General features: G+C 42.1%; 1 long non-coding RNA gene across 1 annotated transcript in view; it reads left to right on the top strand.

Annotated features, from left to right (window-relative positions):
• The window catches only part of LOC137320617 (uncharacterized), a 594,307-nt gene that overhangs the window by 517,601 nt on the left and 53,855 nt on the right, over window positions 1-22,851 (top strand). The window contains exon 3 of the long non-coding RNA XR_010962609.1: window positions 8,676-8,729. This is a non-coding gene — a long non-coding RNA (uncharacterized lncRNA). The remainder of the gene's footprint in view (window positions 1-8,675; window positions 8,730-22,851) is intronic.

The raw sequence follows: 22,851 nt of genomic DNA, 5'->3' as shown, positions 1-22,851 counted from the left end.
AACTAAGAAGTACTGTGCAGGCTTGAAGCATTTAGGAGCTGACGTTCCTGTGTATACAAAAATAATCAGACGTAAATGACTCCCCACTCCCAATACATGGTGGGAGGGGCCCTCCTCCTTTGGTCTGTTTACAAATTAAAACTGCTTACTGCATTCTGCAGTTGGTTATCAAATTGTTGAGAACAAATATCCGAATTTTGGGCAATACCTTGGCCTTTTACAGATATTGACCATGCTACCAGTGATAATTTCAATGCAATTGTAAAATGATAACATACAGATATGACATAGCTGGTGTTAGAGCCTTATTGAAGTCCAACTCTATTAGCATTGTTGCTAGAATGGCAATATTGATGATTTCACTACAACTGTGGAACTCAAGAATGCAGTAATGTAACACAATGTTATAGTTTATCTTACTAATGAGTAATATTAACTTTACTGGTAGTGTCTCATCCCTAATATTCAGTTCTTCATCCTCGTGACGTAACTAGAAAATAATCAGTGTCGAACTTCATTCTTTCTATAAGCTACTATTCAAATTTGGTAGAGCCCAAAGTCTTGTTCCATAATCGCTAAGTCCTTCGGCTGTTGACAACTGCGATATTTCAGAGTCAGTAAGAGGGTAACAGACAGTGCACTCACAGCAGTAAATGTATTTGGAGGAAAGATTTTACATAGAAGCCCCAACTTTTGCGAACCCAGGAAAATCTTTGCCAGGAATGGCTGACTGCCTGAGGTGAGTGTTATTTTGCAGGGTCATGCATTGCATAAGCACCCAGCACAACTTTGGCCTCGTGGTGGCAGCTGGCTTAATGGGGCACGTACAAAATCTGGCGAATATTTCAAACTTAACGCAATGTGTCACTTAAAGGTAAGTGGCTGCATTTGGGGGCAAATATAGGTTTCAGCCTTTTTGTAAAGTTTCAAAATGTATTTTAAATATTTGTCAGCCTTTGTGAAGGCTAAAGGGGAGAGGTAAAGAAATACCACACAAAATAAAGTGAAAGGAAACAGCAGAGCCTCTGGACAAATGACAGAACGACACAGCAGATGACCCTAGTTTAATGGCTGGCAAAATGGATGCGCTGCCACACGAAGTGGGTATGAACCCTGTTAAGCACTTCAGGACACCTTCTCCAAAGAACAGCAGTGCACCTTGCCTGTCAGGAGGTGGCAGCCAGGCTCAATGTTCTGCACCTACGATGCCACCTACAATGCTCTGCGTTCTTAGGAACTCTGGCACCCAGGAAACAAACTGTGTCCTGTCAAGCTGAAGGCTTTTGTCACCTGATTGGTTCAACAGCTAACTGACTGGTCTGGCATATGGCACTGATGGTGGCTTAGAAGAATCTGCTGGCAAAAATGTTTGAATGGATGCCCACTAGAAGAGCCAGGTTTTGTGCAGATCAGTGTCCAAGAGATGGGGCTACTTGGCAGTCTCCTATGTGAGGTTGAGGCACAAAAGGCAGGTCGACTCTGGACGCTTAAGGCCTGGTGCATACATAATACCGTAGGCGCTGTCGCACTTGCCATCTTTGCCTCCTCGAGAACTGCTCCTTTTCCTCCAAATGTAGGAGCACCATTGGAACCTCCAAAGAAATTCCCATCCTCTCCACTTTAGTTGCTTCAAGTGAAATAGCAGTCGGAAGTAAGAAACTGGCAGCTTTGTGAATTTTACCAATGGAATATTCTAACATATTAGAGTTGAAGTGGATGTAATAAGTCCCTAAGTCAGTTAGAAATGATTAATGTTTCTATCTGGAAGAGTTGGGGTTACTTTGATTACCTAAGGTATAGGAGTCATTTTCTGAATGCACTCTGGCGGGCGAGGCTCCACACAGGGGAGCATGTATTCAGAAAGTCGGCCTTCTTATGATTGCCTCTTATGCTCTTCTCTTCCCTGAGAATCCCTTAACATGAGTAAATGAGCAGTTTGTTTGAATGAGCAAAATGCCAGAATGGAGATGGTAATCATAATTTATTGGCCTTTGAAATAATATTTGTGTTAGATTTCTTTGTTTGCTGCTCCATCAGATTAACTGTGATCAGGAACCACTTAGAGTGGTGGGTGGAGGAGCTTCACCAATTACCACAACAGCTGAGCATCTATTATTGAATCTGTAACAGACTTTGAGATTTTAAGTTTATGAAGATATTTAGATCATAATACAAATTGTGACAACAAAAGATTTGGGTCATGGCTGTGGAATTATGGATTGCAGATTCATAATGACAAATTACACACCTGAGAGGATATACTCAGTGCTTCTTTGTGAATTAAGAATTTTCTTTTTTTTTCTTTAATTTTGTGCTCTTGCTCCTCTTCTCTTGACGGCAATTGATCGTGTGGCATGGTTCACTGCATGCACAGAGCTATCCAGTATCTCAGCCAAATGGTTTTCCGTGCGTGTTAGTTGACTATTTCACCATGCATTATATATGAGCCCAGTGGTATCCTCAGCCAACGTCCGCAATTGCACTCCTTCGGCAGGAGTGACCATATACGGATTAAAACTGGGAAACTTGGCTAATTTCTGCTGAGGTACCTTGGGAGCATTGCGGACAATTGCAGCATCTCTCAATGTCAGTCAAACCAAGATTGTCTAACTTACCAGAGATCAAATCTAAGAGCTAAGTGGTCTGTATAAATCACTACCAGGCTGCATGGTGTACTTTCCTAATCAACTAGAGGGGAAGATGTTTATTTCATGTATTTGTCTAAAGTAGTGGGTTAGTTGCAGTTTACCAAATTACCAGATATATTGAATTCAATTTCACAATTTGTCATGGTGGGATTTGAACTCTCAACCTCTCAGTCCAGTACCATAACCACTACCGTACTCTCCCCATATTGTAACTGGAGCGTCTCAGCAGTGCTCCAGCTGCACAAGGCTCCTTTGGAATGGGTTCTGAAGCATAGATCCCAATTAAATAAATTTTAAAATCTCCTGCCCCTTTACTTGCTCCCAAAATTCCAGCGGCTGACCCCCAGCACTCCCGACACATCATGTGTTACGTGTTGGGACATCTGTTGGGAGATCAATGAGCTGACCTCGCATTGCGGGCCGAGACAACTTATTCTTCCACAAACACACGGAGAACAGCAACAACAGCGACCATATTATAGGTCCCAAAGTGTCCCTATTTTAACCAGTTGCCTGTAATTTTCAAGACTTGTGTCCTTGACTTTCAAATTTCTAGGTTGACTGTTATGAGATCTGAATTACAGGGCCAGTACTTATGTGATGTTGAATCTGTTCTTCTGATTTCCTCCGTCATCTGTTTTTATTGCTGATTTCACTGCTGGATTGGTACACGAGCTGCGTAGATATAGCACTGCCAGTCATATAATGACAAACATGTAAATAAGCATTCAACTAGCTCCACATCACTCTCGTTCATGTCAAATTACAACTTAGACATGGTGGCAGTCATGTCTATCTCCAATTCAAAATTTCTTCACAGGGAAAAATTGATGGCAATGCCAATCGTCCAACTGACTTGAAATGTAGAACACAGCTCCTGGCAGTTCAGTAAATGAAAAGAAAGTGAGTCGATGCTGTCCAAAATTAGAAACAAATTAACTTCTTACTAAATTTAAATTAGTTCTTATTGGAATTCATAGACAAAAAATATGAAGAAATTGGGCATCTAATTTAGTGTTGTCAGCGACGTGAGATTGAGTATCTCGGAACAAAAACTGTAGTTTTGTATAGTACAAACCATAGCAAGTAATGGTGGAGAGCTATACTGTTGGATCCGAAGGAGGTTGGTGGAGTGGAGCACGTTTCAAAGAATAATTTGCTTTGTCTGTTTACAGAAATTAAAGAAAAATGCTCCATTTCAACAATCCTATTAGTCATCTTTATTAAGAAAAGTAACTAGATATAAGTAATTAATATAATGTTTAAAGCGAACATTTAAAATATATATATAAATATAAACAGTTTGCAAAGCTGATCCAAATAACTTATTTTAACTGAAAATTGTTTGGCGACCAATCATGTTCAGCACATAAATATAGTTGATGAATATGAATTGTCACATCACTTTAAGACCAAGTGTATTATTTACATAATGTACCGGTGGATCACTCGTGTTGCTCACAAAGGCTGTGTAATTGCGAGAGGGAGTTCTGGAGCAGGGAACGGGTGGCTCTGTCTCAGAAAAGATTAGTAAAGAAATTTTGCTAGATGTGCTCAGAGATAGTGAATGAAGTGTTTTTGATTGGTTCCTGGGAAATGAAAGCCAGTCATAATTTTTTATGTGTGATAAAAACATGTTCAATGCAAGATGTTTATATATTCTCACTAATGGGGATGCCAGATTAAAGAAAATTACTGTACAATTAAGTTATGTTTTGCTCACACTGCAGGTAAAGAAATAAATGTACTCCCAGTGAGGAGTAAGACTCTGTAACAAGTGTCCCTGTACAGCGTGTATCTCTCACAGTGAGGAGTTAGACTCTGTAACAAGTGTCCCTGTACAGCGTGTATCTCTCACAGTGAGGATTCAGACTCTGTAACAAGTGTCCCTGTACAGCGTGTATCTCTCACAGTGAGGAGTCAGACTCTGTAAGAAATGCACCAGTGTACAATATGGGCCTCTCCAAGTGAGGAGTCGGACTCTGTACCAGATGTCCCTACAACTTTGAGATCTCTGCGCTCCTTCAATTCTGGCCTCTTGCACATCCCCGATTTTCATTGCCCCACCATTGGCGGTCTTGCCTTCAGCTGCCTAGGCCCTAAGTTCTGGCATTCCCTCCCTAAACCTCTTTGCCCCTCCACCTCTCTCTCCTCCTTTAAGACGTCCCTTAAAACCTACCTCTTTGACTGAGCTTTTGGTCACTTGTCCTAATATCTCGTTATGTGGCATGGTGTCAAACTTTGTCTAATAACGCTCCTGTGAAACACCTTGGGACGTTTTACTGCATCAAAGGTGCTATATAAATGCAATTTGTTGTCATTTGTCTCACATACCACAGAGATATAAATAGATAAATTGATACGTGTAACTTGATGTACTTTCCTAAATAGACAATCCTTTAAGTCTAGTTAGTCAGACCCATTGAAGTTTACAGCACAGAAGGAAACCACTTGGTCCATTGTGTTTGTGCCTGCTCTTTATTGGAACAATCTAAAACTATTCCCAATGTCCTGGTCTCACTCAATCATCCTGTATTATTATCTGCTTCAAATGTTTATTCACTTTTCCATTAAAAGATGCAATGTTCTCTGCCTCAATGATTCCCTGTAGCAAAGCATTTCGTGCTCTAATAATTCTGTATGAAGAAATTCCTTCTAACCTGTCTCCGCACTCTATTACTGACTATTTTAAATTAATGATCCCCTCATCATAGATTCCCCAACCAAAAGAAATGGTCTTTCCATTATTCACCCTATCAAATCACTTCATAATTTTCTGAGCCTTCCATACTCCACTGGAAATAGTCCCAGTATCTCTGGTCTTTCCTCATATATGTAGTTTTTGATCCTTGGTATCATTGTGATCAATCTACACTGTAAGCTCTCTATGGCTTTAATGTCCTTTCTATAAAGGGCCCAAAACTTCACACAGTACCCTAGGTTTATCATTACCTATTTCCTCTTTTATTCTATACCCCTATTTATAAAACCCAAAATGCCATTAGCCTTTTTTATTCAATTATATACCTGCATTCACAATCAAAGAATTATGGCCCAGATTTTGTTGGAGCGGAGCATCTCCTGGCGTGAATGGTGATAGATTGGGAAAAGGGGAGGTGCAATGAGACCTGGGTGTCCTTGTACACCAGTCGCTGAAAGCAAGTATTCAGGTGCAGCAAGCAGTTAGGAAGGCGAATGGTATGTTGGCGTTCATTGCAAGAGGTTTTGCGTACAGGAGCAGGGATGCCTTACTGCAGTTATACAGGGCCTTGGTGAGACCACATCTGGAGTATTGTGTGCAGTTTTGGTCTCCTTATCTGAGGAAGGATGTCCTTGCCATGGAGGGAGTGCAATGAAGGTTCACCAGACTGATTCCTGGGATGGCAGGACTGACGTATGAGGAGAGATTGGGTCGACTAGGCCTATATTCACTAGAGTTTAGAAGAATGAGAGGTGATCTCATCGAAACACATAAAATTCTAACAGGACTAGACAGACTAGATGCAGGGAGGACGTTCCCGATGGCTGGGGAGTCCAGAACCAGGGGTCACAGTCTCAGGATACGGGGTATGCCATTTAGAACCAAGAGGAGGAGAAATTTCTTCACTCAGAGGGTGGTGAACCTGTGGAATTCTCTACCACAGAAGGCAGTGGAGGCCAAGTCATTAGATGTATTCAAGAAGGAGATAGATAGATTTCTTAATGCTAAAGGGATGAAGAGATATGGGGAAAAAGCGGGAACAGGGTACTGAGTTAGACGATCAGCCGCGATCATTTTGAATGGCGGAGCAGGCCCGAAGGGCCGAATGGCCTACTCTTGCTCCTATTTTCAATGTTTCTATGTTAGTTAGACTTTTTCCATTTTTGCAAGGCCAACGGCGGAGCAGCGGATACCATCCAGCAACTTGTGACGACTTGCAATTCATGGGGTATCTCTTCCTTGCCACAAGTTGCTGGACGATTTACACATTAAGAATGGCAACTTGTATTTGAACCTCGAGGTCATCTATACCCTTCAGTGTCATTTTATAGAGTGTACATTCTCATTTCTTGTTTCAATTCCCAAAATACATTACATCTGATTTCTTCACACTAAAATGCATTTGTTACCTGTCTGCCCATTCTGCTAACTTATCTATGCCCTCCTATTTATTAATATACTTTTACAATTTCTCTCAATGTTTACTAAACTCCTTTCCTTTGTGTCAGAAGAGGATTTCAATATTGTCCTCCCTGTGCCCAAGTCCAGATCTTCCTACCCGTCTTCATTCTGAACAACACTGTAACCTTTTGCTTCCTGTCAATCAACCAACTTTCTATGCATATTGCTACATTTCCTTTTATAACGAGTCTATTTAGAGATACCTTATCGAGCACTTTCTGAAAATCCATTTATTTTACATCTCCTGTATTCCCTATCTCTATACAGTCGGTCACTTCGCCAAAAAACTGTATTAAATTTGGTAAAAAAAATCCATGCTGGCAGTCTTTGATTATCCTGTGCATCTCTAAGTATTTATCTGAATTGATCTTAAATTATAGATTCTAGAGCCTAGGTATTCAGCCTGCTAAGCCTCCAATTTGGCGGGCAGGAAGCACACTCTCATTACGAGCTGGAAGTGTGCCAAATTGGTAAAGTCCAAAAAATCGGCATGCAGTGCCCACGCCTGAAACAGGCGTTAAGCCCCTTATTTGCATACGCAAAGGGACTAATGTCTATTTGCAGGACTGCTTCTCACAACCCCACATTCAAAGAACGCAGGCCACTGACAGCCACCATTCTATCCCCTCCCCACCATCGCTGCCGCTAACCCCTCCCGACCGCTGCCGCTATCTTCCCCCCTCCTTGATCATAGCCACTTCCTCCTCCCTCCTCCCTACTCCCTCCCGATCGCAGCTGCTATCTCCCACCCCCACCAGCCACCATTGCCTTTCCGACCCGATTGATGCCTTCCCGGTCACCCCCTTTCAATTACCTGAGGGCCGTTTTGGCCGCAATGGCCCAATCTTCAATCCCCCTTTGCCCGAGCTGACTGTTACTGATCCTAGATTGTCAGCTCGATGGTAATGAGGCCCGATGCCCAATATTGGGTGCGCTTCGGGCCTCATCATTCAGGCACAGGGATGGAACCCTGTGCCCCTGAATTTAAAGGCCTAATAGTTTGTTCATAACTGACTTTGGACCTGAGCTATCTCTTCACATACACGGAACCTTGTAAATGGATGTTCACTTTTTATGTGGCAAATCAATACCATGGAGTCATTGACTTGACACAGTCTCAGACTGATTGGTGATCTGGGTTCCTATGGCCCCAGACAGGTTTTAATTAGAAACGCCTGGCCATAGAGCTGTAATTAAAGGACTGTATGTAATCATTGACCCTGCTGCTTCTCTCAGGTCTGAACCATGCCTCCACCCCGAATGTTCATCAAAAACCCATTACCCTGGAATGGCTTAATACATTGATCTGTGCCAGAAAATATAACGTGAACGAACTGTTCAAGAAACTATGAAGACATGTCAGAACAAAAGATGTCAACAAACTTGCTCCTCTAATTACATAGATTGGCTGTCATTTGTAGTATTGAAATACAGGCGTGGTTTGTGGAACAAGCCTGGACGTCTTGTGGGTCAATCAGTTCAAAATAAGTAGATTAGGCCATTTGAACAATTGACAAATTTAAAACTCTAATTCATATTTAAAAGCATCAGGACTTATCTTTAGAATTACTAATCACAACCAGATTCCGAGCTAACTATATCCAAAAGATTAACCATTTTCTATGTGAACCGAGGTGTTTGCTCCTCATGTGCGAGTAATAAAGAAATAGTTTTTGTTACAATTATCTCCAACTTCAAAGGTCTAAGATGTTAAACCTTACAAACCCTGTATGTCATCCTTTTGAAGGTTGTTAAGGGATCGCACCTGCTAGTTTCAGATAGCTTTTAGTTTACAATGGGATTAAAAGTCCTTGTAACTCATGGCCACTCTTTTTTTTAATTCTAATTCTTTTTGTATTTTTCAGAGAAGCCTTGAAGGGACTTCTGTTTGTGATTGCCATCAAATTCTTTCCTCATCGGTAAGATATCTACATGTGATTTCTGTTCCGATTTTTAATAATGTTGCTCCTAGAATCTTTGTTTTAACCTTACTCAGGAACATATATATTTAAGTGTACATGATGCAGAACTAAGGAAGGACCATATGGGCTGTTTGATTACACTGCCTTCAAGAAGGGAGGAAATACTGTTAAGTTCAATTTTGCACTTAATATGCAGTCACATTTTGGATTCCAGTCAAGATACAATAAATTAAGTGCTATAGTTATTCAAATATGTGCGTGCAATGGCTGAAGTGATGATATGCAGCAGAACCAGCGTTAAATTTTCTGATTTATCCAGCTAACTGTCTCATGTCTGATATGTAGATATATATTTAAATATCTTTTTACAACCATATTTAAGTGTGCACTTATATGCATGTGTAAACAACATTAAATTTGATGAATTATAAACATTTGTTATAATTCATGTAAATTGGAGATGAATAGTCTGGTAAATTTAACTCGAGGAAGTACAAAATTAGAGCACTGGGAAATCACAGTGCAGATTTTAAGTTTGTGACTTATGAATAGCATAAAAGACTCCCTCAGCCCACGTATCCTGGAAGCTAACTTCAACATAATGGCCCAGAATTTGCTGGAGTGGGGTACCTGATGGCGTGCCCCGTGAGTTGGATTTTTTTCCCTCACCCTTCAGCTCAAAAATCTTTTGTGCCGCCAATTGCTGGATGTGGGAGCTGATAACGGGGCATCTGGGACTGTAGGGTCATAGGATTATAGAATGGTTACAGCATGAAGGAGGCCAATGGGCTCGTCGAGCCCATCCCGGCTCTCTGCAAGAGCAATCCAGCTCGTCCCACTCCCCTGCCCTATCCCTGTAGCCTGGCAATTTTTTTTCCTTCAAGTACTTATCCAATTCCCTTTTAAAAGCCACGATTGAATCCGCCTCCACCGCCTTTTCAGGGAAGTGCATTCAAGATCATAACCGCTCACTGCATAAAAATGTTTTTCCTCATGTTGCCTTTGGTTCTTTTGCCAATTACCTTAAATCTGTATCCTCTGGTTCTCAACCCTTCTGCCAATGGGAACAGCTTCTCTCTTTCTACTCTGTCGAGACCTCTCATGATTTTGAACACCTCTATCAACCTTCTCTGCTCCAAGGAGAACAACTCCAACTTCTCCAGTCTACCTGCGTAATTAAAGTCCCTCATCTCTGGAACAATTCTAGAAAATCTTTTCTGCATCCTCTTGAAGGCCTTCACATCCTTCCTAAAGTGCGGTGCCCAGAATTGGACACAATACTCCAGTTGTGGCCAAACCAGTGTTTTATAAAGGTTCATCACAACTTCCTTGCTTTTGTACTCTACGCCTCTATTTATAAAGCCCAGGGTCCCGTATGCTTTTTTAACCGCTTTCTCACCCTGCCCTGCCACCTTCAGCCATTTGTGCACATATACCCCCAGGACTCTCTGTTCCTGCACTCCCTTTAGAATTGTACCATTTAGTTTATATTGCCTCTCCTCGTTCTTCCTACCAAAATGTAATCACTTCACACTTCTCTGCTTTAAATTTCATCTGCCACGTGTCCGCCCATTCTACCGGCCTGTCTATGTCCTCTTGAAATCTATCACTATCCTCCTCACTGTTCACTACCCTTTCAAGTTTTGTGTCATCTGCAAATTTGGAAACTGTACCCTGTACACCCAAGTCCAGGTCATGAATATATATCAAAAAAAGCAGTGGTCTGAATACCGACCCCTGGGAAACACCACTGTACACCTCCCTCCAGTCCGAAAAACAACCGTTCACCACTACTCTCTTTCCTGTCACTAAGCCAATTTCATATCCATGCTGCCACTGCCCCTTTTATTCCATGAGCTTCAACTTTGTTGACAAGCCTATTATGTGGCACTTTATCAAACACCTTTTGGAAGCCCATATACACAACATCAACCGCATTGCCCTCATCAACTCTCTTTGTTACCTCATCAAAAAACTCAATCAGGTTCGTTAAACACGATTCGCCTTCAACAAATCCATGCTGGCTTTCCTGTATTAATCCACACGTGTCCAGTGACTGTTAATTCTGTCCCGGATTATCATTTCTAAAAGTTTCCCCACCAACTGGCCTGTCGTTGCTGGGTTTATCCTTACACCCTTTTTTGAATAGAAGTGTAACATTTGCTATTCTCCAGTCTTCTAGCATCACCCCCGTATCTAAGGAAGATTATGGCCAGTCCCTCCAGAATTTCCACACTTACTTCCCTCAGCAAGCTAGGATGCATCCCATCCAGACTGGGTAGATGTTGTGGAGACATCCAGCTTGTAATGTTGCAATTTTTTGCACCACCAGGAGATGTTATTGCTTTCCCTTCTTGTGGTGCATTTGTGGTGCGATGACAGTTTTTATCTACTTTAAGTTCAGCCAGCCTTTCTCGTACCTCCTCTTTATCAATTTTTAGCCCATCTAGTATCTCAACTACCTCCTCTTTTACTGTGACTTTGGCAGCATCTTTCACCTTGTAAAGACGGATGCAAACTACTCATTTAGTACCTCAGCCATGCCCTCTGCCTCCATGCTTACATTTTTTTGGTCCCTAATCAGCCCCACCCCTCCTCTTACCACCTGTTTACTATTTATATGCCTATTGAAGATTCTGCATTCCCTTTTATGTTAGTTGCCAGATTATTCTCATTCTCTCTCTTTGCCCGTCTTACTTCCATTTTCACTTCCCCTCTGAACTTTTTATATTCAGCCTGGTTCTCACTTGTGTTGTCAACCTGACATCTGTCATATGCCCCCTTTTTCTGCTTCATCTTACTCTCTCTCTCTCTCTCTCTTGTCATCCAGGGAGCTCTGACTTTGGTGGCCCTACCTTGCCCCCTCATGGGAATGTACCTAGATTGTACCCAAACCATCTCCTCTTTAAAGGCCGCCCATTGTTCGATTACGGTTTTGCCTGCCAGTCTTTGATTCCAATTTAGAATCATAGAATCATAGAAAGTTAAGGCACAGAAGGAGGCCATTCAGCCCATCATGTCCATGCTGGCTGAAAAAGAGCTATCCAGTTTAATCCCACTTTCCAGCACTTGGTCCGTAGCTCTGTAGGTTACGGCACTTCAAGTGCACATCCAAGTACTTTTTAGATGAGTTGAGGGTTTCTGCCTCTACCACCCTTTCAGGCAGTGAGTTCCAGACCCCCACCACCCTCTGGGTGAAAACATTTCTCCACAGCTCCCCTCTAATCCTTCTACCAATTACTTTAAAGCTATGCCCCCTGGTCACTGACCCCTCTGCTAAGGGAAATAGGTCCTCCCTATTCACTCTATCTAGTCCCGTCATAATTTTATATACCTCAATTAAATCTCCTCTCAGCCTCCTTTGTTCCAAATAAAATATCTGCAGCTTATCCAATCTTTCTCATAGCTAAAATTCTCCAGCCCTGGCAACATCCTTGTAAACCTCCTCTGTACCCTCTCTAGTGCAATCACATCTTTCCTGTAATGTGGTGACCAAAATTGTATACAGTACTCGAGCTGTGGCCTAATCAATGTTTTATACAGTTCTAGCATAACCTCCCTGCTCTTATATTCTCTACCTTAGTTAATAAAGGAAAGTATCCCATATGCCTTTTTAACCACCTTATCTACCTGTCCTGCTACCTTCAGGGATCTGTGGACATACACTCCAAGGTCCCTTTGTTCCTCTACACCTCTCAGTATCCTCCCATTAATTGTGTATTCCCTTGCCTTGTTTGCCCTCCCCAAATGCATTACCTCACACTTCTCTGTATTGAATTCCATTTGCCACTTTTCTGCCCACCTGACCAGTCCATTGATATCTTCCTGCAGTCTACAGCTTTCCTCCTCACCATCAACCACACGGCCAATTTTTGTATCATCTGCAAACTCCTTGATCAAGCCCCCCATATTCAAGTCCAAATCATTAATATGTACCACAAAAAGCAAGGGACCTAGTACTGAGCCTTGCGGAACCATACTGGAAACAGCCTTCTGGTCACAAAAACACCCGTCAACCATTACCCTTTGCTTCCTGCCACTGAGCCAATTTTGGATCCAGCTAGCCACTTTCTCTTGGATCCTATGGGCTTTTACTTTTTTGACCAGTCTGCCATGTGGGACCTTGTCAAGAGCCTTGCCAAAATACGTGCACATTTCATCAAATGCGTTACCCGCATCGTCCCTCCTTGTTACCTCCCCAAAAAATTCAATCAAGTTAGTCAGATACGACCTTCCCTTAACAAATCCATGCTAACTGTCCTTGATTAACCCATGCCTTTCTAAATGACGATTTATGCTGTCCCTCAGAATTGATTCCAATAATTTGCGCACACCGAGGTTAGACTGACTGACCTATAATTACTCGGTTTACCTATTCCTCCCTTTTTAAACAAAGGCACAATGTTAACAATCTTCCAGCACCAGGGAGGATCAAAAAATTTATGGTCAGAGCCTCCGCTATTTCCTCCCTTGCTTCTCTTAAAAACCTTGCATACATTTCATCTGGGTCTGGTGATTTATCTACTTTCAAAGATGCTAAACCCCTTAATAATTTACCTTGGTGTATGACGGGACCAATGAAATTTAAGGATTGAGAAAGAAACAGAGGAACGACGCAAAAGGAAATAGGGTGAATTAGTCTCAAATTACGTACAGAAAGAGAAATAAAGTGAGGGAAAGAAAGATTGGATTAAGAGAAAGAGGAAAAAGAAACAGAATGGAAATAGCAAAGAAATTCTAAAATCAACAATTTACTACCTGTAGAAATGAGACTCCACAGTTTAAATTGTTCCCTTTCTGGGCCGGAAAGATTGATTGGCGTTGCAGAAACTTAAATCTCTCCATTAAAAAGTTACTTATGTTGTTAAGTGCCAGGCCTAACTTACTGCGGCGAGTTTAATTGGCAATTAATGCGGAAATGCCGCAATTTCTTGAAACTGATGGGGAGATTGACAGTGAGGCTAACGGAGGAGCGATGCAAATTGTCCAACAATTTGTGGTGATTTGCAACTAACACGCCTCAATTTGCTGTTTTTATTTTACACACTAGTAACAGAGAGCGCTGTGAACTCGCCGTTATTTTCCCACCAAATTCCGGGCCAATATTGACCAATCTCCTTAACATAGGTGAAATCACTCTAGAAGGTTGCAGAAGAACTTCACAAACTCTATGCCAGATGGGCAAGATCACTTACCATTTGCGCTTCTGTGCCAACTGCTCCTTAACATCGGCAAAAACCTAGAGCAGTTTTAACTTATGCTGAAGAATTTCAGTAAGAATTGATCAAAGTGCTGGCATGAGAAGACTGCATTTGCCCATTGCTGCAAGGCGACTAGAGATTGATTGGATGGATGCATTGTCACCATCAGGCTACGTGACGCACATCCCCCTGGACTATCAGATGGCAGGATGCATGCATACTTGGATGAGAAGTACTTGGATATTAGAATTTATATTTTTTATATTCTAGATTTATAGTCATTGAGGAAATTGTTAATCCTGGCAGTCATCATTGTGACTGCACCATTTTGGAAACATGCCCATTTGAGATAATAAGGGAATGTCACAAAAGAATTTTAGATAGTTACAGATTTCATTCCAAGAATAGAATACAGGGAGTGAATCTAATCATACAGTATCCGCAAGCACAAGTGTTGACATTTTATCTTTTAAAGTGAATAAATTTAATTTTGTGATTTTTCTGTCGAAGTATCGGTGATCAAGGGCACAGTCGAGTTGTATCACGTTTTCCTTTTTATATGTGAAAATGGTGGATTGCTCAGACAAAAATATTTGAGCATCACACTTTTTCTTCATGTCCATTTTGCCTCTCCTCTTCTGAAGGTCTTGCCTAACAGACCATGAGTGCTGAATTGGGCCATGTAGCAACCATTGTTTCAGCACCATGTGGCCACCCAGATATCCAAGATGGCGTCTTGAATGCGCACACACATCGTCGCATTGGACGCCATCTTGGTAAAGGGTTTAGCGCATGTGCAAATAACCAACGCAGGCATCATGTAAAGTAGGGAGAATATGCGTTCAATCAGTGTGCAACACTGATGTAAAGTGATCGACACCATTTTGGCACTTAACGCTCCACTCTTAACCGCGACCATCTAAACATGTCTTAGAGTGCCTGGAGGACCCCCCACCAGCGCTATTTAAAGGCACCATGCAGGATTTACAGGTTAGTTGCTGGATTATTGCTTCTGGCTGCTGATGCATTTGTAACTGTTTTTGGAGGGCTCCTAGACTTGAATACTAAGTCAAGGGGACATAGCCTAACATTTAGAGCCAGGATGTGCAGGAGTGAAGTTAGGAAATGCTTCTACACGCAAAGGGTGGGAGACGTTTGGAACGCTCTTCTGCAAACAGCAGTTGATGCTAGCTCAATTGTGAATTTTAAATCTGAGATTGATAGATTTCTGTGAACAAACGGCATTAAGGGATATAGGGCTAAGGGGGGTATAGGAAGTTAGGTCACAGATCAACCATGATCTCATTGAGTGGCGGAACAGGCTCGAGGGGTTAAATGCCACTGCCATTTGCTGCCTCCTGTTATGCACCACCTTCTCTTACAAGAAAGCGGGACATGTGCCTGGGTGATGTGCCTGTCATGGTTGAATAGCTGCCAGTGTGTGAGCCTGTGAGTTGTGGGTGGGTGGCTTGCAACAGTGGTAATGTTTAAGGATGAGAGGAAACATCTGACTGGAAGAGTTGAGTACTGATGAAAGAGTTTGTTGGTATGTGTGTGATGGGGGTGTAGTGCGTGGAGCAATGGATGTGGTTAGTGGTGCAGTCGGTAGGTGATATCACTTGTCAGTTGACCTCACTCACTTTAACCACTCGTGTCAAAGCATTGAACTTCTTCCTGCACTACATCCATGGTCATGATGCTCTGCTCCTGGCATTGACTTCATCCCCTACTGCTTCCCACTGCCTTTTGAGCATATGTCTGGAGGGCCTCTTGCCACCCCCACCCCCACCCCGGCGGATGTAGGATGTCCCTCCTTCTGTCCATCTCTTGCACCGAGGCCTCTTGTGCATCAGCACTTCGTGCACGCACTCTCGCAGGCCTTGTACCAACTCACGCCAGCAGATTGGTGAGCAACCTTTATTCAATGTTTTAAAATAACTCAACAGTTTGTAAACATACGGATGGGATCTGCATCTGTGTTTTATGTGTGCGATGTCTGATCTCTGTGCAGACCCGTACTTTATTTTTTAGCAAATAACAGGTCATGGCTACCTTTAAAATTTGTAAGCTGCCTTTCAAAGATACAGCCTGCCTTTAAGAGATTCGTGCTCCCCCTGCTGGTGAAAAGTGCAAATGACCTTGAATCCTCGTGTCAATGTTGGTTTGGAACATTTGGTTTTGGTAAGTTTTCAGGCGGGACAAATGCCTCGTCCTGCCTGCGACGGAAGCACCGGGCGCGTTAATCGTGGATCACGATACCCACGCCCGGTTTCGGGGGTTAACCAATTTAACCCCCCATTGTTTACATACTGACAGTGAATTTCAGCGTGTTATTTAGCATCAGACCTATCCGTGATCCTGTCCTTACTCGATGTTCCACACATGCACATTTATTGCAGGGCCATTGGAAAGCAATCATGAATGAGAATTCTCATCAATTTTCCCTTAAGCTACTCAGTGGTGCTGTGTAGGGCCCTTATCATTTGCCTAGCTGAAATAAGCTGACTCAGCACAGCCCAGGGTTCAATTTTTAAAATTCATTCCTGGGATGTGGGCGTCGCTGGCGAGGCCGGCATTTATTGCCCATCCCTAATTGCCCTCGAGAAGGTGGTGGTGAGCCACCGCTGCAGTCCGTGTGGTGAAGGTTCTCCCACAGTGCTGTTAGGAAGGGAGTTCCAGGATTTTGATCCAGCGACGATGAAGGAACGGCGATATATTTCCAAGTCAGGATGGTGTGTGACTTGGAGGGGAACGTGCAGGTGGTGTTGTTCCCATTTGTCTGCTGCTCTTGTTCTTCTAGGTGGTAGAGGTCGCGGGTTTGGGAGGTGCTGTCGAAGAAGCCTTGGCGAGTTGCTGCAGTGCATCCTGTGGATGGTACACTCTGCGGCCATTGTGCGCCAGTGGTGAAGGAAGTAAATGTTTAGGGTGGCGGATGGGGTGCCAATCAAGCGGGCTGCTTTGTCCTGGATGGTGTCGAGCTTCTTGCATGTTGTTGGAGCTGCACTCATCCAGGCAGGTGGAGAGTATTCCATCACACTCCTGACTTGTGCCTTGTAGATGGTGGAAATGCTTTGGGGAGTCAGGAGGTGAGTCACTCGCCACAGAATACCCAGCCTCTGACCTGCTCTTGTAGCCACAGTATTTATATGGCTGGTCCAGTTAAGTTTCCGGTCAATGGTGACCCCCAGGATGTTGATGGTGGGGGACTCAGTGATGGTAATGCCATTGAATGTCAAGGGAAGGCGGTTAGACTCTCTCTTGTTGGAGATGGTCATTGCTTGGCACTTGTCTGGCCTGAATGTTACTTGCCACTTATGAGCCCAAGCCTGGATGTTGTCCAGGTCTTGCTGCATACGGGCTCGGACTGCTTCATTATTTGAGGGGTTGCAAATGGAACTGAACACTGTGCAATCATCAGCGAACATCCCCATTTCTGACCTTATGATGGAGGGAAGGTCATTGATGAAGCAGCTGAAGATGGTTGGGCCTAGAACACTGCCCTGAGGAACTCCTGCAGCAATGTCCTGGGGCTGAGATGATTGGCCTCCAACAATCACTACCATCTTCCTTTGTGCAAGGTATGACTCCAGCCACGGGAGAGTTTTCCCCCGGATTCCCATTGACTTCAATTTTACTCGGGCTCCTTGGTGCCACATTCTGTCAAATGCTGCCTTGATGTCAAGGGCAGTCACTCACACCTCACCTCTGGAATTCAGCTCTTTTGTCCATGTTTGGACATAGGCTGTAATGAGATCTGGAGCCGAAATATGGGTCTTGCTGGTCTACCTGGGCCAGCGACAAACTCATGGACCCGTTGGGGACACCTGGAACACCAAACCTCACGATTTGATTCCAAATGATATTTAAAGGAAAATGTGTCAATTTCTGCTAACTCTGTTGTTTAAATAAGGTAAAATGGTACCTGAAAACAACCCTGTGCTTAACACTTTGAATCATTTCTACCCTAAGAGATTACATTACAAAATCAGTCATTATAGACTTCTTTCCATAAAAACACTTAGTGGGCACTACAGACAGCTCTGTTATGAAATGCAATTTACATGGAAATGGCTCCTTCTGCAGCAAATGATTAAACTATTGATTCATTCAGTGTTTTGTCAAAATTTATTTTTCAAATGTATGTCTAATACAGTTTCATTATTCAGAATGCACTCATGTTGTGGCTGGAAAGCTCAGGAGATAGCTTTATTGTAAGGTCAGAATTGAGAGAAGTAACTTAAAGATTTTTCAAATCAAATGAGCAAATTTGCTGGTAGCTTAAAAGGTCAATCCTTAGTTAGTGCTTCCATAATAATTTATCAGATCATTAAGCTTCTGGTATTCAACTGAAGCTGAAACACACAATGATGTGTTGAAGGAGACAGTGCATTTGATACTGTTTCTTGTTTCACAATAAAAGTAGATAATTTTTCCAAGTACATGAGCTCTGACTGTTGGGTTCTTGTACATTAACTGGGATTTCATTAATCTACTGTTATTGCTTTATGGATCAAGTGATACACTGCTTTGTATTATCGTTAATCCTGAATAAGCCTACTGGGCCTGTTTTGTGACAGAATGGTGAGGTTGAAGTGTTTTACAAAATAAATAAATTGCAAATTCAACTTGTTACATTTGTAAATCCATTGATTCACAGACTTTTAAAACAGCCTAAAATGTAATGTTGTTGGGAAGTGCAGTGAACTATTATTGCATTTATAACTGGTGAATACAGTGAGTTAAACATTTTATACCGCATCAACCAGTTGTAGTTAAATCTAGTCAAGGACAGTCAATGTGAAATGTTGATATGGTTTCTCAGTGCAGCATAAGAATGCAGATGTGGGAAATATGCCCCTCTGTGTACACGTGGTGTTGCATTAACTGAAGAGAGATTGCTTTCTTCAGGTGAAGGACAATAAAGCAATATTGGGAAGAACAAGTATTCACTGTTCATCGTGTTATATTTGGACTGGAGATCATGTGACAGAAGTTGGGTTATATTCTTTTGATGAGCAGCTAAAAGAAAAATTAGACCACATGGACTCTATGGGAGAAATGAACTGCTTTGGCATTTATTGTTAGGTTAGATTATGTTTTTCCTTTTAATTCGGACAATTTTACATGTATGAAAGCATACTATTCAGAAGAAAAATATGTGTACGCAAATTACCATATTATTCTGAATTATTAATATTGATCTGTTTTAAAATGGAAAACAAAATTGCAAACACCTTCACTGCCCACTTACCTGACTAATCTGCTTATTGTTGCAATTGTCCACTAGAACGTGGAAAGCCACTCTTCAGTCCTGTGCCACTAAAACTGCTCAAAAACCACAGTAGTGTAGAATTTACGTGGATCTTTTTTTCCTCCACCATCAAACTTGATGACTCAGGGAAATTTCTCGCTTGTGAACAGAACTGCCTGATGAGCTCAGCACTTTAATTTAGAATCATTGAACATAAGGAGATCTGGGAATCTGGGTACTGTCGCTATAGAAGTTGCTGCTGTAAAGTTAAGATCTGTAAAGCATTTTCATGATTTGAGGCAATGACCTGGAATGATTTAGTACTGATATTGGATGCATGTCGAATGTTCATGCACTTAATACTGTCAACTTTATATTCAGAACGTCAAAAAAAACACTTGCATTGAGCATTTATTTTCCAAGCGAACACGTAAGGATCTTATAGATGGTGCAATTTTTAGTTTTATGCAATAATACAGTAAAATAAAAACCTATTCGTATAATGGGCATAACACATTTTCTGCTCTTGTCCACTCTGATGAAACTGGTGGAGCAACTGTTTGTGTGACTACATACTAACTGCCTTTCCTACTTCCTAGATAGAGTATGTGTAGCATGCTTAGGAGGAACAGGTGACTTTGGACCTATGGCTCACAAAGCTTTCCCATCAATGGATGTTCTTCTCATCTTATGTCTGGATCTGTTGTAGACTAATTGATAGAGATCGATTGCCATGATTAGTCAACAACTCCAAAAATGTTGTATTATCCGACTACTAGGATGGCGGCTTGCATAGCACACTGGTTGGCCCCACCTGGATTTGTGTGTACAATACTTATCATTATACGACAATGGTGAAGCGATAATTAGAGAATATTGAGGACAGCAACTAAACTGAATGTTTACACTGGGGAAAATAAAGTTGAGGGGAGACCTAATTGAGGTTTTCAAAATTCTAAGGGGTGTTGCTGAACTGAATTCTACTAACTACCTAAATTGCTTTACTCATTACCATTGAGCATTGGTGCAATAGCTTCAATTTATTGTTGATCAGGACCCTTGATCTCTTTCATTTCCCATACACATTATTTTCTTTCCATTTAATCAAGTCACTTCCTGGATTTTTTTGCCCCCATGTGAAGAAATTTGCAGCTCTACAGAAGTGAAATGTAGCCCATAATTTCAGATGAACAGGTATAATATAATGGCAGAGCCTGCATCTGTCACATAACTCCGCCCCCACCCCCCGCCATGGGTATGGTTACTCGCAGGTACTGTTTACATGGGGCTTGTGAGCATCATTGCTCGTGACCTGCTCTGATGAACTACTTCGAACAATACAAACGGATCTCTCCAGTTGCAGAGCTCCACGAGATATGTAAAATGTCTCAGAATGATTCCTCTGCACTAATCATCTCCTGCACATTATATTTGTTGAGCTTTTGTGGTGAAAAGTTATCATGGAATCATACAGCACAGAAGGAGGCCATTCATCCCATCGTGTCTGTGCCAGCTCTCTGAAAGAGCTACCAATTAGGCCCACTTCTCTGCTCTTTGCCTGCAAATTTTTGCTTTTTAAGTATATATCCAGTTCCTTTTTGAAAGTTACTATTGAATCTGTTTCCACCACCCTTTCAGGCAGTGCATTCCAGACCATTACAACTCACTGAGTAAAAAAAAAATTCTCCTCATTCCCCCCCCCACCCTGACTTTTTTGCCAATTATCTTATATCTGCACCCTTTGGTTACCATCCCTCCTGCCAGTGGATACAGTTTCTCCCTAACTACTCTATCAAAACCATTCATGATTTTGAAGTAAAAGGGTAGTCAAAGGAAAAGTGGTGGCGATTAGGGACCAAAAAGGAGATCATCTTGTGGAGGGCATGGCTGAGGTACTAAATGAGTACTTTGCACCTGTCTTCACTAAAGAAGTGAACACTGCCAATGTCACAGTAAAGGACGAGGTAGTAGAGAAATTGGATAGGATAAAAATAGATAAAGAGAAGGTACTTAAAAGGTCGGCAGTGCTCAAAGTAGAAAAGTCACCCGGTCCGGATGGGATGCATCCTGGGTTGCTGAGGAAAATAAGGGTGGAAATTGCGGAGCCTCTGGCCACAATCTTCCAATTCTCCTTAGTTATGGGGTCGGTGCCGGAGGACTGGAGGATTGTAAATGTTAGAGCCCTGTTCAAAAAAAGGGGAGAAGGATAATCCCAGCAACTACAGCCAGTCAGTGTTAATTGTAGGGGCTCACGCTGGGCGGGACCTTCCTGCCGGTGGACCCGCTGGAGGCCACCGCGCAGCGGGTCAAAAAAAAGAAAAAAAAAGTCAATGTTAACTGTACGATTTATATCAATGAGTGTTAGTTGTATTCAGGTGGTGGGTATTAATTGGCGACTCTCTTGTATCCTCTTTATAGGAGAGCTTAGCTCGGGTGTGGTGTGTGTGAGGGGAATCTATGTGAATAAAGGCTTGGAAGCAACTAAAGACCAGGCTTTAGCCTTTATTCTATCCTTCACCGGATTTTAACAGTCAGCCTAACATTTTAACAGTCAGCCTAACGTTGGTGTTGGAGAAACTTTTAGAGACAATAATCTGGGGCCATCACATATAGTCCAGTTCCCTACTTCATTGTATCATTATAAGTGATACATTAATAAGTATTTGGAAGGATTAATTTCCATGTGACTTACCATCAGAGACTATTGTTAAGAACTTACTGAAAAGATATGCAAGTATTTTCGTCTTTTTTTTCTGGGATTGATCAGTTCATATATTGTGATTATTATTTCCTTTGTAAATAAATCTGACCACGTAGTTTTAACCTGTACCCATTAGTTAGCTAATGTTATTTTGCTCCTCCATACAAAGGTGTGGGCATCCTGCATGTTCTCCAGTGAGCAATATATTGTGATTAGGAGATAATTATTAAACCTGTGCACACTTTTCCCATACATGGTGATGAATAAAGGTGCAGGATTTATTCAGAAGTGACTCGGTCTGCTTATTGAAACTGCTGACTAGCTATGAACATAAGAGCATGTGTTGGGAAAAAGCTTAAACTGCACTGAAGGTTCAAGAATTAATGATCTGAACTTTTCCCACTGAAAATGAGAGCATCAACTGGGATATTGTCACTGCTGTGTGTTCAGCATTAAAGATTGCATTAGGTTGTAGATATTCATTAGTTAATCTTCCTAATCAACTTTATTATTGACTGGATTTAACTAGATTGTCTGGTAATACTACTTCTACTACATGATCATCCTGGAGAGCAGAAACCACTCCTAACTCGTCGCCTTCACCACTAACTGCCCTCCCTCCTTCACACACCTCACTTCACCTTGAATTCCAAATGTAAGGAACTTGTGGACTTCTTTGAGTTCAGTTTTTGCTTTGCAGTCCAATTCTGTTATACTGTTCATGCACGGTTCAACTCATACCACACAGACACTCTATCTCCTCCAACAGTTTTTCCTCCTATCTGCACGGTAATCTCAGGTGCATCGCAGGGCTCAATCCTTAGTCCCTTCTTTACCATTTACATGCTTCCTTTTAGTAATATCATTTGGAAGAGAAGGGATAACTTCCACATGTATAATGATGCCACCTACCTTTCTGCCTCTTCCATTGGTCAAAAGGGTGTTGCTGCACCCACCAACTGCTAT

The sequence above is a fragment of the Heptranchias perlo genome, chromosome 4, assembly GCF_035084215.1.
Source record: "Heptranchias perlo isolate sHepPer1 chromosome 4, sHepPer1.hap1, whole genome shotgun sequence".
NCBI lineage: Eukaryota > Metazoa > Chordata > Chondrichthyes > Hexanchiformes > Hexanchidae > Heptranchias > Heptranchias perlo.
This window is presented reverse-complemented; position numbering and strand designations above follow the sequence as displayed.